Source organism: Dendrobium catenatum, unplaced genomic scaffold (genome assembly GCF_001605985.2).
Source record: "Dendrobium catenatum unplaced genomic scaffold, ASM160598v2 original_scaffold_244749, whole genome shotgun sequence".
In the NCBI taxonomy this organism is placed as follows: Eukaryota; Viridiplantae; Streptophyta; class Magnoliopsida; order Asparagales; family Orchidaceae; genus Dendrobium; species Dendrobium catenatum.
The window spans coordinates 276,549-295,685 of record NW_021563156.1 but is presented as its reverse complement, the minus strand read 5'-3'; positions in this window follow the sequence as shown (position 1 = coordinate 295,685).

Here is a 19,137-nt window from a genome sequence, read left to right as displayed (position 1 = left end):
ATTAAAACAGGCACCCACAGCATGGTATGAGAGGTTTAGCACATTCCTGTTAGGGAGGGAGTTTGTTAATGAGAGCGTAAACACCACCCTATTTCTAAAGAAAGTAGGAGATAAGTTATTCATTATTCAGATTTATATATATGATATACTTTTTGAATCTTCTGATAAAAAGTTATGTGATAATTTTTTTTAAAATAATGAGTAGGGAATTTGAGATGAGTATGATTGGAGAGTTGTCATACTTTTTGCGATTTAGCATAAGATAATTTAATGATGAAACCTTTCTAAATCAAACAAAGTACATTAAGGATATCTTGAAGAAATATGAAATGAATAAAACCAAGCCAATAAATACTCCCATGAGCTCCATTATTCAGTTGGATAAGGACTCAAATGAAAAATCTATTGATTAAACGAATTATAGAGGAATGATTGGATCACTACTTTACTTGACTGCTAGCTGATCTGATATAGTGTTTAGTATTTTTCTTTGTACAAAATTTTAAATTGATCCTAAATAATCCCACCTGACTATAGATAAGAGAATCTTTAGATGTCTTTTAGGGATAAAAAACTTAGGAATCTGGTATCCTAGGCACAACACTTCTTTTGAGATTATTCGATATTCTAATTCTAATTTAGTAGGATATAGAATGGATAGAAAGAGCTATTTTGGTACTTGCTAATTCACAAGACAGACTTAAGTCTCCTTGTCTAGTAGAAAACAAAATTCTGTTACACTTTCCATTGCTGAAGCAAAGTATATTGTCTTAGGAAGTTTTGTGGCACAAGTCCTTTAGTTGAAGTAATAAATTCTGGATTTAGGATTACTCGTAGGCACAATTTCAATCATATGTGACAACACTAATGTCATCTACATCTCTAAGAATCCTATCAAATATTCAAGAACCAAACACATTGACATAAGACATCACTTTATTAGAGACCATGTTACCAAATGAGACATTGAGTTATACCATTTGGCAATTGAGAATCAACTGGCTGACATATTTACCAAACCACTGGCCTTTAAAACATTCAGCATCTTATGGATAAGATTGGGTGTGATTGACATAAATGTATAAACATGATGCTTACTTAATGTTTTCTGATATGTTGTTTGTTATTATTTTATGTTCTTTCTTTCATTTATAGTTTTAATTGTTAATTTTTATTTGCTATTATTTTTAGGGTTTTCATTTATGATATTTTAGTTTTTTCTTTTAGTTTTTCTTTTGGTCACTTCTGAAATAATATTTTATGCCTTATTTTTATTTTTTAAAAATTTGTAGTCAATATTTGACATCCCTAAATTAGTTCAAGTGAGAAATACCATTGATTGTTTCACTTCCTCTAACTTCTTTTAGCGGTATAATTATTCATTTCTAAATAAAAAATTATCTCAAATTAATAATTGGACTTTGCGATTGAGATATTTTCTATCTAGTTACATTAATCTATCTTATATAAATAATATTTAAAGTCATTATATCACTTTCCAGCTTTCATAATTTTATTCGTTGCATTTATCATATAAATTTGATTCTTCTTTGTTATTTACTCTTCCTTATATTATAAAGAGTTTTTTTCTCTAATTTCTGAAAGATATTTTCAGAACTGAGAGTTTTTAAAAGTTTTGAAAAGGGAACTAGCTTGCAAAAAATGACAATAGGCATAAAATGAGCCCGAAAAAAATGAAAAAGATTTGCAATGATCGCCAAAAGATAGAAAGATACATAAAGTGTATCTAAAATCAAAAGATGTGCAAAGTACACCAACTAATTTATAAGAGGCACAAAATGAGCCCACAAGAAAGCAAACTTCCTTCTCTTTCAAACTTTTAAATCTTAGAAGAATTCATATTTCACTTGATATTTTCAAAAACTTGATTTCAAAATTCATAATTGTGACTAATTACTTTGGTATATTATTCTATAAGATATTTTTATGGAAAGAAGTTTTGAATGGATCACTTTTTTTTATCTAATTGCTTTTTTCTGAGTTAGATCTTTATTTTTAAAAGATTGATTGTCTTATAAGAAGTTTGAGCTAGAATTAACAGGATTGATTGTTCTACCATTTTTTAGAATTTAACGATGTTAACTCGTTTTCTTGTAAATTTTTAATTCAATCACATGAAAAAATTATCATATTCATGCTTTAATAAAAAAATGTATTTTCATTCTTTTTTGTCATTTTATATATTTTTTTTTATTTTATTTTTTATTTTTTATTGGTCTTTTGAGTTGTAGGGCCTTCTTTGATCACCTCCATATATCCATAAAATCTTCAATTTTTGATCCCATCATCTTGGATGATATTCACATTGTCCAGGACTATATCATCAATCAACCCTTGATCTTCCATCTATGGTTGATCTAAGTCAACTATTTTGAGATCATCCTGGACGATCCTCATTGTCTCTGATGATCCGATCAAATCCTGCTCAATTATATGTGATTATCCTAGATGATACACCTGTTCATCCTGGATGATCCACGTGGCAAAAATGATTACATGTTTTAAATTTGGCCGGTATGATCCATTATTATTGATCATCCTAGATGATCCACCAAATCATCCTGAATCATCTACTTTTTCAGTGGTCATCCAACATGACTCTTAGGGATAATCACGATCGCCTGAGTCTAATTGTCCTGGATGATGTCTTATCATCCTGGATGATTGGACCGCCTTTTTGACTAACCATCCTGGTCGTCATAATTTTGCATGATTATCTTGGACGATTCTACGATCATCCTGGATGATATGGCTAATTCTTTATAAATAGCCAACTTTAAATTAGTTTTTCCACTCTCAAACCCTTTACTTCTTCATTCTTTTCCCTCAAGCTCTAATTTTATTATCCATGGTTGGTGTAAATCAATCTAGAATGGCAACCAGCAGTTCTTCAAGGGCCTCTATTGACCCTCATTTCACTTAGGTGGCTGACCAAGCTACCTTTCCTCACTATAAGAGTATTGGGATCACACTGTCATGGACTATCAACGCTCGTATGCTTACTTACCCTATCCTAAATTTATTTGCTCATACCTCCCTCGCCTTCATTCTTATACTTGATTTCCCTTTCAATTCTGAACACTTTTATGAATTCTTTAAGAACCTTAGGATCAACTCCACCTATACTGCCGTTCAGTCCTATGTAAATAGACAACCTATAGAAATTACCTATCAGGACTGCCACAAACTCCTCCAACTATCCACTAATAAAGCCAAGATTCACCATTTATCTCAAGATCCTAATTACGACTGGGCTCCTGCCAATCACCTTTCGAGGAACACACATGTCTCCTATCATGATGAGGCATCTAGTACCTTAGTCAAAGATGCTAGGACAATCTAATATGTACTTTACACCTCAATAATCCCTAAGGCTGGTGATCATGTCTACATCACTCTTCTCCTTTCAATCACCACCTTCTATATAATGGCCCTTAGAGACTTCAATGCTGCTGATCTATTTTTTGGATATATTGAGCATCTAACTAGTATTAGGGATCTAAGGCATAGAAGAAAGCCTAACCTTGCCTTAGGACACATTATAGCCTATGTCCTGGAAATAAAATATAATCTTCAATATCCTGCCCCACCTGATTTTTAGCCTATCTTTTACACCAACAGCTCCATCCATGTTTTTCACACCACTCATCTCCATCTGGAGCACGAGGAGGCTGAGAGAGAGCTCAGGGGAAACTTCTCCTACACCTGATCTTGCACCTATTTCAATCCGTAAGCACTCATAGCAAGATCAACTGGTGGAGCAGTTTGACTAGTGGGAGGCTAGGTTCGACTCATACGATTCTGTGCAGGAGCAGCAGCATGCAGTGGATGTTGCCATATTTGATGCATATGTGGCACACCACCAACAACATCACAACCATGATATGACCTTGTTTAGAGAGCATTTTTCTTCCATCCACAGTTTCTTTCAGCCGCCACCACCACCTACTTCTGATGATCAGGGCCCTTCCTACTTATAGACTATCTTTCTTGTGATATTTTTTTATGATGTGGTTAGATTCTATTTTGTATTTTATATTCTCTATTTATTTTTTATTTTCCTCCTCCTTTTTGTGATGTCAAAAGAGAGAGTAGTGGTAGTGTTAGTGTGTTAGTGTTGTTTCATTATTTTGTTAGTGTTACTTAGTGTTTATACCATATGCTTGATTTTAGTAAAATTTGCATTGTTTGGTTCACACTATTTTCCTTTACATTATGTTTCAACTAATTTCTTAAGTTGAATTTCCTACCAAATGTGTACCATCATTAAAAGGGAGGATTATTATAAATCTGGATTCAAGGATTATAATTTTGCTGATAACAAATATTTTTGACACTTTTTTTCTACTATTGCCTCGCCTACTAACGTTTCAGGTCCACAAGGTTAATTGCAAATCAAGCTAGCTCAAGATTAGATAGATTAGGATTGAGTTAATCTGTAAGTGTACTTCAAGTGTTTTTATCTTTCTTGAGTCAAATGTAATAAAGTGGATCTTGATGCTAAGAAACTTTGCACACACACACTCAGGGGGGGAATTCTGTATGTTTTAGAGTTTTTAATTTTTTATCATATCATCTAGAATGATCCAAAATCATCTTGGATGATCAGTTAAAAATAAAAACCCTAATTTGCGCATCTTGGTTAAGGCAACCAAATTAAGCAAAGCATCTTGAACGATATTAGCATTGTCCTAGAAGATATCTCAAATCAGAAAAAATTAACTGCCAACACTTTTAGGCATGTTATTATTTTTAGACATCATACATGACATCATCCTAGATGATGCATTACAATTATGTCTAATTTAGTCTGATAATTAAGGAAAGCAAATAAGGTTTAATTGATCGATCACATCGTCCTGAACGATTGCAAGATCATCCTGGACGATCTGTTAAAAACCTTAGTTTCTTCCTAAGTCATTCTAGACAAACAAAATGATGTGATTGATGATAGTTATTGATTTGAACTAATCATGCAGGACGATCCAAGAATCGGCCAAGATGATCAGTTATTTTTTCATCATCCAACATGCAAAATCTGGTCTAATAGAGCGATTCTCTGGATGATACTTGATATTTTAAACTAATCATACAGGATCTCATCATCCTGGATTATCATAACAAAAAAAAAAATCTTCTAATCATCCAGCCACCCCTAGATCATCCTAACTGAATGAGCTAAATTTATATTGATCATACAGGATGATCTATCAATCATCCTATATGATCTTTGTCAGTTAGTTACAATTTATGAAAAATCTGAAGTTCTTTTATATAAGATCTCTTGATTACTCAAGATTGGATATTTTGATGCTATCTTGACCTGAGAGAGCCAAGAAAAGGAGAGGAAGAGGTTGGGTAAGAGAGAAGAGTTTGTGAGGGGTTCACAAAAGTTTTTCAAAATAAGGATCTTAGTTGTCTTCTCCATTCGTCATCCCTAGTTCCTTGGAGGTTATAGAGAGGTCTTCTTCAGTGATCGATCGAGGTTCTCTTCCAGCTTCAGGAGGAAGCAAAAGGAGGTTGGGTTCTCTACCTCATTGAAGTCGGTGGAAAGGAGTTTTGTAAAGGCTTATCAAAAGCTATCATAAGTGTTATATATATATATATATATATAATTTAAATTGCTGCTCTCAAATGTTCCTAAATTTTGAAACTCTTATCGGCAACTGATAAGTGTTATTTAATAAGAGTCATTAAGATATACCTATAAATTCTTTATAATAACAAAAGCTACTGTAAGAGTTACTGAAATTGTTAGGATTTTCTATTTATTTGCCCATCTATTTTTTACTTTATGGTGTCAGTGATTGCTACAATGTACTGTTTATACTCTTCTTTACAAGGTCTTTAGCTTTATTAGTGGATTCACCCTCTCCCACTCTCTTGCTCTCATTAGACTGCAACATTTTTCTTTTTCATCAAGAATAACCTAAAGCTTTAAGGTCAAGTCCAATGGAAAGGCAAACACTTGTTTGTCGTTCTTACTTTGCTCCAACCGACCGCCCTTTTTGATGCCATTTGATGGAGGATGAATAGTGCGATGCCATTTAATATTGTGATTTTTTAGAGAGAGAATGTATGGTTTTCTAGAGAGAGAAAATTGTCGCAAGGTTCGAATTTGGTTTTGCGCAGGCTTTTCGTTGTTGGTGGTGTAGGCGCCGAAGGATCGCCGCGTTGCAATGCCGGTATTATGAATGCTCCGCATCCTTATGGATCTCTACATACCAATGGTAGAGTATTGAATAGCATTGTGATTAGAGAGGCAGTTAGACATCCGAGCTGTCAAGATCCTGTTGAGGGCAAGGGGAAGAAGGTTATGGTGGAAGATATGGCTGGGAAGAAGAACTTGGATGTGAAGAGAAATCCAGGTTTGGCAATTCTTGAATCTTTGGATTCGGATGATTTAATTCTACGGGTGAATAAGTTTTCTTGTTTTCATGATGCACATATGGGGTGTAATAATGAAATTGAGTTGAATTATGAGGAGGTTTAGAAGGTTGATGAAAATATGGATTACGTTAAGGATCCTGTGAAGGATTTGTTGAGATTGGAGTCTTGAAGACGAATGATAGCTCCAAACAGGAGGGTATTGGTGAGGTTGCCGAAGCCTGGTCGAAGCCGAAGCCTATCAAGATAGCATTTAACAGGGACCAAGTTGAATTTTTTTAGGATGGTATTGCAGTCAGGCTCAACGCAGATATGGAGGCAAAGTTCACAAATTTTGAAAAATTTGGTGGTGATTAAATTTTTGGGAAGCAATGTGTCGTTTTCGGTGTGCAACATAGAATTGAGAAGGAAATGGAGCAAATTCGATGGATTTCACTTGACGTTAATTGGTATGAACTGGATTTTGTGTTCATTCAAGACAAGTGAGGTGGTAGAAGAAATCCTGAATGGCGGGCCTTGGTACGTGAATGGGTTCATTATCGGCATGGATAGATGGTCCCCTGCTTTTGATCTGAATTTATTTAAGGGAATTTCTGCTCCCGTCTGGGTTAGATTCCCTTGCTTACCGCTGTATTGCTTAGATGAGGATAATATAACAAGAATTGCTTCTTGCTTTGGGTCGCCAATGTACATATATGGCAATACTTTTCGCTGGGGTAAACGTGAATTTGCTCGTGTCTGTGTAAGGATTGATCTGGAGAAGAAGTTATCGAATGGTGTTTGGGTTGATGGCTCAACTGGGACATTCTTTCAACGGGTGGAGTATGAGAAAATTGATCTTCTTTGCTATCAATGTGGTAGAGTGGGTCATGATAGGAAGACTTGTCCGAAAAATGTTACTCTTGGGATACAAGACCAAACAATGAGGAAGACGGAGGCAGTAGCTGTAGATGGTAAGAAGGCTGTGCCTGAGAGCAAGCCTTCAGTGATCAGTTCCGAATATGGCCCGTGGATTCATATACATTTCACGAACAGTCGTTTTAACAGACATAATGTTTCTGGTAGAAAAGTGAATGGCAATGGGATTAACACTGATAGCAGGGGAAATAATAACCAAAAGGTTACTGTGCAGAAGGAAGTTCAGCTGATGGAAGAGGCAGCTGTTATTGTAGAAAAATCTATCCTGGCTCCAAAAAAATGTTCAGAGATAGAGGAAGTTGCTGGGAGTAAGTTGCCAGAAATTCAATTAAATAATAGGTTTGCTGCTTTGATTGTTAATAATGAAGAAGAAGGTATTGGAAAGCATGAAGGAATTGATAAAGCATTAGACATGGGCATGGATATAGCTGATCCAGACATCAGTCTCATTTGTTTGGGTTCTCATAGTGTTGCTGCCAAGATTAAGCTAGCCAAAGAATTGAGATCATTGGGGCCAGTTGAACTTGATTATAAAAAGAAGAAGAGGGATGGAAGGCTGAACTCCTTTAGTGGGGAGAGATCCTCTACACCTGTTTAAATGCGTCCATCTTATTTTGGAATTGTAGGGGGGCCAGGAAAAAAGAGGCTTCCTTATATTTAAAGGAAAATGTTAGAGACCAGGATGTGTTTTTTATTGGGCTCATGGAGACCAAGTTGTCTTGCATTGATAGAAGGGAGGTTGATTGCCTTATTGGGAACGATTGGGAGTATTTTCACTACCCTACTGTGGGTACCTCAGGAGGTATTTTGGTGTTACTGAACAAGAAGTTGGTGTCTTTTAATGTTAAGGAGACTTCTTCTCAAGCTATAGTTGGTGATCTCTTGGTTCCCAACTTAGCAACTTGGAAGGTTGCCACTGTGTATGGGAGCAGATGTTGTAAGGAAAGGGGAAGTCTTTGGAGTCAACTAGAGAAATGTTTGGAGGATACAATTCCTTCCATTATTGGAGGGAATTTTAATTGTATCCTGAATAAAGAAGAAAAGAGAGGAGGTAAGAGGTTCTTGTTTTCAAAAGGACCTAGGGAGATGAAATGCTTTATGATGAATTCAGATTTTCATGATGTTGGAAGTGGTAATAACAAAGAGGGAGCCTATCGAATTTGGGAAAGGTTGGAGAGATGTATGTTAAATTCGGCTGCTATTTAGAAGCTTCCATTTGCTAATATCAGGCATCTTGCTAGAGTGGCATCTGACCATAGTCCTATTGTTCTTAAGTTCTATGAAAAGGTGTGGTTCAAGTCTAAGGCCATTAAATTTGAGGATACTTGGAGATCTTACCTTGCAGCTAAGAGTGTTTATCACTCTTGGAAGAAGAATGATTTTGGTAATGAGTATATGGTCTTGCAAAGGAAGCTTAGCCGAACCTTAAAAAGCACTATTTTTTTGGAATAGAAATAAGTGCAAAGATTTGAATATGATGAAGGAGAAGTTGAAGAAGGAAATTCTAGAACTTCAGAACAAGGAAGCTTTGGGTGATAATTGGTTAGTTGAAGACCTTTTTGTACTTAGAAACAAGGTACATGAGCTTAATGTCACATTGAGAAGATTGTCTACTTGGTGGAATCAAAGGGTTTAAGCAAGGTGGCATGAGGAAGGTGATACAAACTCAAAGCTTTTTCATAATTTTTCCACAGCTAGAAGAAATGGAAATCAGGTTATTCAAATTAAAGATGATTTTAATAATCTGCTTGATGAGGATGAGCAAATTGAGAAGGTCTTTATACATTTTTTTGAGAAGAAATGGAAATACAGGGAATGTGAACTGACGGGCTGGCCACAGGTTTTTGAAAATCAGAAGGTTGCAGCAGAGGATATGGCTTGGTTTAATGCATATATGTTTGTGAATGAACTACAGTTTTCGATCTTCCAGCAAGGGAACAACAAGTCACCAGGTATGGATGGTGTTACTTCTTCTTTTTACAAGAGCTATTGGAGTATTGTTTGAGAGACTCTATGGAATGCTATCAATTATTTTTTCAAGACCAGCCATATGAATAAGGAGTGGAAGGATACTTTGATTATCTTGATTTTTAAAGTAAAGAACCCTTTGATTACATCCAACTATAGTCCTATTAGTCTTTGTCAAACTAATTATAAGATTGTGGCTACCATGTTAGTTAACAGATTGAAGAAGAGTATTTCAAAGATGATTACTGAAGAGCAAATGGCATTCATTCCTGGAAGATCTATTTCAGAGCATTGCCTGTTGACTCAGGAGATCTTTCACAAGTTCAAAATATCCAAGAATAAGAAGGGGTTGATGGCTTTAAAATTGGATATGGAGCAAGCATATGATAGCATGGGATGGACTACTCTTCGTCAAATTCTTTGTTAGTATGGCTTTCCTACTGATTTCTCTAACCTTCTCATGGAATGTGTTGTAGATGTGAGGTTTTCTATTATCATCAATGGAAAGAATTCCAAGTGGATCAATGCTCAGAGTGGGTTCCATCAAGGGTGTCCACTTTCACCCTATCTTTTCATTTTGTGCTCTCAACGCATGTCCAACTCACTTGAGCAAAGGGGGCAGACCCTTGGCATTCATATTTCCCCTAGAGGCCCAAAGATCACACATCTCCTTTATGCAGATGATGTGTTAATTTTTTCTCATGCCTCCATTGCTTTAGCTAATGCATTGAAGATCATTGTTGAGGATTTTCGTAAGTGGACAGGGCAAAGAGTTAATGTCAACAAGTCATAGTTAATGTTTGGCAAGGTGGTTAGTTACTCTATGAAGAAGAAGATTGCTAAAGTACTTGGCCTCAAAGTGGTTAAGGAGATGAAATACTTGGGTGTGAAGATCTCCCTTAGTAGACTTAAGATGGCTGACTTTCAAGAGATTTTGAGTAATGTCATGGATAGGCTCAATGCTTTGAGTAAAAAGTCTTTGTCAATGGGAGGTAAGCTTACTCTCATTGAAAGTTCTTTGCTTTCTATGCCAAATTTCTTACTCATTCTTTGGTTCCCAAGAGGGTATTACATGAGTTGGAAAAACTTTGTAGAAGTTTCATTTGGCATAAAAATGATGGGTCCATTGGTATGCATTATATTTCTTGGGAAAATATTTGCAAACCAAGAAGTATGGGAGGGTTGGGTTTGCATTCCCCATTACTCAGAATTGGTTCTCTAAGATCTAAATTGGCTTGGAATTATATTCACAAGCCGAGTTCGTTGTTCCATCGAACAATGAAAGCTAAATATGGTAGTGATGTTATGAAAGGCACCCAAAAGAAGATTACGTCTAGTGCTTGGCAAATTCTGTTGGATGGTGGAAGAAATTTGAAAAATACTATTAGATGTAATGTGAGTAAGGGTGACAAGATTAATGTCTTGAATGATGCATGGTTGCTTGATAAATGCATCGCGGTGACCAACCTATGTTGATTCTGATTTTCTGGATGGTGTCTATATACAGCAGCTATTGTTATATAATGGTGAATAGAATTTTGCCATGTTACAAAGAGCATTTCATCCTGATCTAATCTTATTGATTAGTCAAATACAAATTGAGTATGAGGAGGAGGATCGGATGAAGCTGTTGAAAATGTTTTCAGGTAAAACAGTCTTTGCTATGGTTTATGAGCAAGTGCTGCTCAATAGATGTGCATTGGAGGATGATGAGTTCTCTAGATGGGTGCAGAAACTGAAACTTAACAAGAAGGTGGAAATCTTCTGGTGGAGGCTTGGCAAATCAGGGATTCCAACCAACTTGTTTCTTAAGAACCGCAGGATTTCTGAGAATGCTCTTTGTGCTATAGGCTGCCAAGTGAATGAAACGTATGAGCATATCATGGTTCATTACAAATATATGGTTGAAGTCATTGTGAATTTGTGTGAATGGGGTATTCTTATACCTATTTTTAGTTCTCTGGATTGCTGTCTACAGGAATTGAAGAAGCTTACAACCAGTAATTCTGGAATTGTCAAAATTTACTGCACCATAGTTTACCTCTCTTGGAAGAATCGGAATGATGTCAAGCATGGTAAAGCTGCTTTGCGATGCTCTATGGTTGCTTCTAATGCTTTGTTCTTAGCCATTTCCAAATCTAGTCCAAATCTTTCTAGCTGGGGTATTAATCTCCTTAGGGAGTCTGAAAATACTTGGTGCCCTCCACCGAAAGATTGGATTAAAATTAATGTGGATGCTTCATTGCTTAGCTCCAACCTTGCTGGTATTGGTTGTGTTTTTAGAGACCACAAAGGTAGGTTTATTAGTGCATTTGGAAAGAATAAAGCTCATTGGGATATTACACAGCTTGAGCTAGAAGCTGTTTTCACGGTGAGGGAGTTCCTTAGAAGTTGGATGTTGGAATGCAAAGGGGTGATCATTGAGAGTGATAATACCAATATTATCAAATTCATTCAAGAATCTTTAAAGAAGAATAATTGGCATGTGGATAGGTGTCCGACAAAGGATTTATGTTTCTTAAATGACTTCAATAAAGTGGTGTTCCATCATGTATATAGAAGTTGTAATAAGGTAGCTAATTGTTGTGCTACTATGGCATTGGATAGTAGTTTCTTTTTTGATAGCTTTTCTTTTGGGAACATTCCTTCCTTGTTATTGGAATTAATTAAGGAGGAATGTGATCCTTTTGTTACTTGTAACTAGTTCTTTGTTCTTAATGCAATTTGATGCAATTCTTCAAAAAAAAAAAAAAAAAAAATAGTGCGACGCCAATATTGGCGTTTCACTGCTCATCTGCGCCAAAAATTGGTCTTTACCGAACTTGTGAAAGAAAAGCGTGAAAGAAGAGAATGATGTTTATGAGGAAAAATGGCATCTGATTGGAGATGAATCACGACATTTTTTTGGTTTCACTATATTTTGGAGTGAAAAATGACATTTTGGTTAGAGATGCCCTAAAGCTTTGAAGGCGATGCATAAAGGTTACAAATTAGATTTAATGAGTTTTGGGTGATATTCTACTTTGTTTGTTATTTCTTTTAAGTTTTAACCTCTTCCTTGGTGTAATGGAAGAGAAATAAGCCTCATGAGGCAACCTGTAGAGACATCATGATTTTAGCTTTTTATGGTTATAGTTGAGAGATCAAAGTGGAAACTTGTTCTCAACTTTTTTTGAAGTCTTACCAAATAAATCTTGTTCTCGACTTTGTCTGTGACTACGCAGGTCACTCTTGATCTGTTGGTTGTTGGGAAAGTTCCAAAAAAAAAATTTGTAGGTGATTGGAATCCCAGTTGTGGTCTGCTTTCCTGCTAGCTAGCAATACTGCATGCCCTAGAATTTGGCAGCTGCACTTTAATAAAATATGAAGCTCACTAAGATTTCATTTGGGACTACTTTCTTATTGCTTCTTAATGTGGTACACTGAACTGCCAAACTATTTGTACGCAAGTCTGGACTTGAGATTTATAACTTGATATCTTCTAGTGCACGATGAACTTTTCAAAAGGCATTCAAGCATTACTTTCTTTCAAAGTTTAATTTAAAATTGGGATACTAGTGAAGAATCATATTTTACATTTAAATGAAATTAGAACTTTAACATTTGAATCCCATGCACTCATAAAAAAAAATATCAGTCTCATCATTCTTGACTTTGAATTGAAAATCAACCAATTTACCCTCACAACTTAATTCGTATGAGTTTAAGCTCTAGGATATTTGAGCTAGAGTTTAAGTTTAAAATTGAACTTGTGACTCAATAAATATGTTTGTGATCTCATCAGTGATTTGAGTTTGATCAGATTCAGGAGTGGACTTGACTCACTAGCCTCAGCTCCTCAAATATTATTTTACCCTCTATATACATCATTACCAAAGGCTATAATAGCTATGTTATGATGTGATTGATCTATGGCATTGGAAGTTATTGCATTTGAATTATTTGAACACTTGGTTAGGTCATTCTTTCAACTCTCGAATGTCAACAGTTTCACTTTACATGATATGGTGCATGAGTTAGCTCAATTTATAATTGGACATGAAATATGTTCTTTATTTGATTTGGTTGAATTGTAGAACATCCCCAAAGATGCAAAGCATATTTTTGTAAGTGACACAAAGGTTTATTCGGTTCTTTTACTTGAGGATAGAAGAACACTTTACATTGATAGGTCATATAATTTTTCTGAGATGCTTTAGCAAAATATTTTTCCAATGGAGCCATTCTTCTTTTGGTATGCTTTTGTGTTTTGAGATTTCATGTGCCTGATGTTGAATGCAACTTTGGTTTTATGGATTTGATAGGTAACCTGCAGCAACTGCATTACCTCTCTATTCATGCGTGAACAATCGAAATGATAGATAACTCATTATGTAGCCTTTATAAGTTACTAACGCTAATACTCCAATCATCTCGAATAAATATGCTATCACAAGCAAAAATAAAACTCATCAACTTACATCACTTGTTGATTCATCGTGATACTTAAAAAATGCTATCTTAATAATTTTATTATTTGTCTTATTATCCCATAAGAAGAGATGACCTATATTCTACTATTGGATAGCTGAAACACTTAACGAATTTGTGAGGAAGTCTAGATATTTATGAGCTTAAAAATGTGGTCAATCGTGAAGATGTAATTATCTCCATTTTGTGAAATAAGCCACATATCAAGAGCCTTGCACACTACTGGGAAAAGAGAAAGGTGATGAATGTGCAAGGCAAGATAAATATGTTCTTGATGGCTTCCAACCAACCTTAAAGAGTTAACCATAAATGGCTATGGTTGTAATAGATTTCCAAGTTGGTTTGGTTATCCTTTTTTTTTTTTGGAAAACCCGGGGTAAAAGCCCATGTATTAAAGAAAATTCGATTACAGGTAAGCCTATAAGGAAGAAAAAAGAAAAGACAACAACTAACCAAAACCACCCAACCGCCTAGAAAAATGGCGGTAAGGGATCAAAAATTACAATCCATAAGACTCAGAGATAATTTAGGGTTTAGTCATCAAATACTATCAGAAGATATCCATCAGAGCAGTGGAGAAGGATCAGGTTGCCAAAGTAAACCGAAGGAAAAAGGGATGAAGCACAGCACATTAAAGTTGATAGTATGGCCATCACAGAATCTCTAGCCACAGACATCAAAATTCCATTCAGTCCCACAGCAAGGTTGCCACACAGGCCATCCATGGCTAGAATGGATGGGTTCGGCCTTGCTCATCATTGTCAGATTGTCAAAAATCCAATACCTGAAATAGCCATCTAATAAAAAATTGCTATAACAGGTACTCAAAAAATTGAAAACACAGCCACCAAGAAGCCGGTCAGAACAAAATTGTAAGAGCTGAACCACAGCTATCCCAAAATCTTCCATCTCAAAAATGAAAAAAAGAAATCCAAAATCCAAAACTGTAGTATCAATTAAGTTCTGCCTCTCCCATGAAGACATGGGAGACCAACCAATTCTGATATAGCACATTAAGTAGGATCAACACAGCAAACCCAAGAGCAGATGTGAAAGGCAGCATATCAAAATTATATACCAGTAAACCTTTGAAGCAAATAAACTTTGCTTTTCCACTTTGTAAGTTTGAAATGGATAGCAGTGGAGATAGTGCATATAATTTTAACAGAAGCATCCCTCAAATTAGAGAAACGACGGTTGTTTCTCTCCCTCCAAAGGTGATAGATGATGAGACTAATAGATAAGTAACAAAAATTCTTTTCCAACCTATTATAGAGCTGAGAATGCTCAATTAAATCATAAATCTGAGAGAGATTGGGCCTCAGTAAAAAAATAGTTTAGATCAAGCAACATAGCCGTGAGGATATTAAAGGAGAAATCATAAGAAAATAATAAATGAGAGTGATTTTCAGGATTGTTAAGACAAAAAGAACATTCATGAGAAATCTGAATCCCCTTTTACAATAAATTATTAGCATTTTTTTAAGTTTCCCAATCATTGTCATCCATGAAAAACAAACATATCTAAGGGCATATTTTTTGTGTCAAATGAAATTAAACCAGTCAACCTCTGGCAAATGAGAGATAAAATCTCTAAAAGCTGGCTTGGAAGAACATTTCCATAAAAATTCAAATTTCTCATTAATATTTAAGTTAGAAATCATAGCAGAAAGAGCATGGGAACACTACCAGGAAGTTATCATTGACCATCATGAATAAAATCCTTCGCCAATTTATCAGTGAACACCGGGATGTTGTAAAAATCAGAAATCAAGTTTTCATGAAGTCACTGGTCCCAAATCATAGAAAAGGCACTATCTTGAGACACATAAAAAGAGATACAATCTTTAATCTTTAAAGCAGTAGCACAAATTCTTTTCTAAAATTTGGAGGCATGAGGAGGAGGAGATTTCCAAGGTAAGTCAAATTTAGCTTTATACCAGGTGCTTAAAAAGAATTGAAACTTATAAAATCTACAAATGATAGAGCAATTAACACCATGATAAAGAGCATCAATGAAGGAATACCAAGTCTTCCTAAACATTTTGCAATTTCTTCTCATTTAAGTTGCTATGGAATAAGAATCTAGAGCAAAGTTTATTAATGGTAGCACAACAAACTTTGGGTATAATGGATCCTCTGATCCAATAAGCGATGGTATTGGCAATAGCGAATTTTAGAAACTAGACCCTACCTGTAAAAGAAAGAAACTTAGTTTTCCAACAAGCAAGTAAAGTAGAAACTTTACTCAGTAGTGGTTGGTAGTGAGAAATATTAAGCCTCTTTGAAGAGATCAGAAGTCCCAAGTAGATTAAGGAGTTGCTAACTTGGTAGATCCCAAGCTCATCACAAATAACTTGAACATCTTGAACATTGTTGGAAAAAATAATGGATCTTTTAGAAGCATTGACGTGAAGCTCGAAGATTGAACCAAAATGTTGCAAACACCTATTCAAAGCCAACAACATTTTCCCGAGAGGAAACCCCAAAAATAAGGAGATCATCAGCGTACATCAAGTGGCTAATGTAGTTGTCCTTACATTTAAAAACCTTAAAATAAAATGTATTAGATGTGTTGTGTAGAATACAAAAAAGCCCATCCATAATAATACAAAACAACAGGGGAGAAAGGGGGAAACCTTGCCGAAGACCAGACGTGGAATTGAAAAACCCATTAAGAGAGCCATTCAAACAAACAGAGAAGTACACGTCAGAAATACACCATTTAATCCAAGAAATAAAAACTTCAGGAAAACCTTTCTGAAGTAGTCTAACAATAAAAAACTCTTTAGATACAGAGTCAAAAGCCTTTTTAAGATCAAGTTTAGCACAAAATCTCTTATGAGAACCCTTAAATTCTCTAAGGATCTCTGAGGCCAGAATAATATTATATGTAGAATATCTATTGGAGATAAAACCCGTTTGGCTATCATGAATAATAAAAGGAAGAGTAATTTTAAGCTGGTTTGCAATAATTTTGGCCACTATTTTATACAAAACATTGCAAAGGAATATAGGCCTAAAATCATTGATGTTAGAAGCATGAGAGCATTTATGAATCAATGTAATTGCAGTGGCTTTTACCCCTTTAGGAAGAGAACCATTAGAGAAGAAATTGTTGACAACTTTAAACACTTGTAACCCAATAATATGCCAAGATTTTTTATAAATCACATAGGTGAATCCATCGGGTCCAAGAGAAGAAGACTCGATGCCTTCAAAAACTGCATTTTTTAACCTCTACAAAAGAGATATGAGGCACCAACATTCTATAAAGGTGAGGAGAAACCTTCATACCCGAAGGAATTTGTAAGGGCAGATCAGGAGAAAAGTGAGGAGGGTTCTAATGAACTTTAAAGTGATTAACAATAGCATTTGATATATTAGTATAGAAGTAAAGTGGCCCTCGTTGGTAGTAATCTCCTTAATGATATTCTTATTATTCTAATTTCTAAGTTTGGCATAGAGAAAACCAAGATTCTCTTCACCATGAGTTATCCATAAAGCTTTAGCTCTTTGAGATATCCAAGAGGTCCAAGATGATTGCAAAGATGCAAGATTTTGATTTATGCTCTTCAAGGCATGGTTAAGCTCCTCATTTAATAGTTGAGATTGGATGTCCAAAAGGCATTTATGTTGCTTGGTCTTTAATTCTAAAATAGAACTAGATAGAAAGTTAGAGGATGTCCAATTTCTATTTTTCAAAGTCCTTTTGAGACAATGCAAACTATGGTAAAATGAAGAAGTCGGACTATCGAAAGTCCTAATATTGGTCAAAAAACATCATCCAGAATCCTTGCATGTTGACACAATAATTCTTGAACATAAACTAGAGGAAATAGGTTTGGCATGATAAGGTATAAAAATTAAAGGTGAATGGTCAGAGCCAGAGGGAGGTTCAATCTTGTAATAAGCAGAAGGTAAGCAATCCAATAAAGCAGAGTTAACCAAAACTCTATCAAGCTTGATGTGTATAGGGTTGTCCACCCTTTGATTGTACCAAGTGTAAAAATGGCCAACCAAAGAAAGATCTTGCACACCACAATTAACAACCATATTATTTAGCTCTCCCAGTCTACATTCAGATAATTTAGAACCACCAGCTTTTTTGATTCATATCTATAATAATTAAAATCACCAAAAATAATCCAAGGTTGATCCTGAGCAGGAATTAAATATAACAATTGATTCCAAAGGCTTCTGCACTCATCCACGCTATTGGCAGCATATATAACAAAAAGGTATATGGGAGGAAAAGAGCCCGCAGAGAGAATGCCACGAATAAGTTGTGGAGTAGTAAGTAACTGGGAGAAGAAAAAGAAAGAAGAGTCCCATTATCACCAGATTCTACCAAGGATAGAATCACTGAAATTGTTGTAGCTACATTCATTCTCAAAAAGCATATGAGAATTTAAAAACCAAGGGTCCTCTTCAGGATTTGGAGAGATTTTAGCTTCTAGGATGCATAAAAGCTTAAGATCATGAGAAATGATAGCCGCACTTTGTCAGGGTAAAACCCCTTACATTCCAACTGGCAAAAGATGATAAGGACATTAGGTCCTAGTGGCTTTGGCCTTCTTGGCTGATTTACCCTTCAAAGGCTTGACTTGCTGGGAGATTTTTCTTTGGTAACAAAAGGTTTGGAGGTGGATGGGGAATTTTCCAAATTTCCTAAATTAGGTGGATCTTCTTCTAATTTAGAGAAGGAATAGTCTCATTATATGATTGATTATCTAGTGGGTTATGATTATTAGGTTCTTCAGTTTGCAAAGAGGTAAACCTATTAATTAAAGGAAATTTGGAGGTTAGTAGGGTGCAATATGAAGTAGGTTGATTAGCGGAAGAGGTTTCCTCTGTGGGAGAATTGAGGTTAGGAAGAATAGAAGGTTTAACAGGGTGAGAAGGAGGGCGAAAAGGAGCAGTTGAAGGAACAACCTGAAGCAAATCTGGACCCGGTTGACGAGTGGAAGAAGGAAAAATAGAGGAAGGAGATTGAATAATGGCTTGGTTTCTAAAGGTAGGAGAAGGCTATTTGGATGTGGATCTATGTGGTCGAGATGTCTGAAGCCTAGAAGAGCTTCTTCCTCTGGTATTGGAGGGTTAAGGTGGAAGAATGGGTTGCGGGTTAGGATTGGTGCGACAAAGAGAGTAGGGATGTATCAGGGAGCCACAACCTTCACATCGGGTAGGCTTCCAGTAATAGATTACTTTCAATACCATATCATCACCATAAATTTCCAACAAAATTTCATAGGGAAGGGTAGAATCTTTAGTGATTTGAACACATACCCTAGCAAAAATAAATCTTATGCGTTTAGCCGTAAGAGAATCCACGGAGAGCGGTATGCCAATGAAGCTCACGATTCTCGAAAT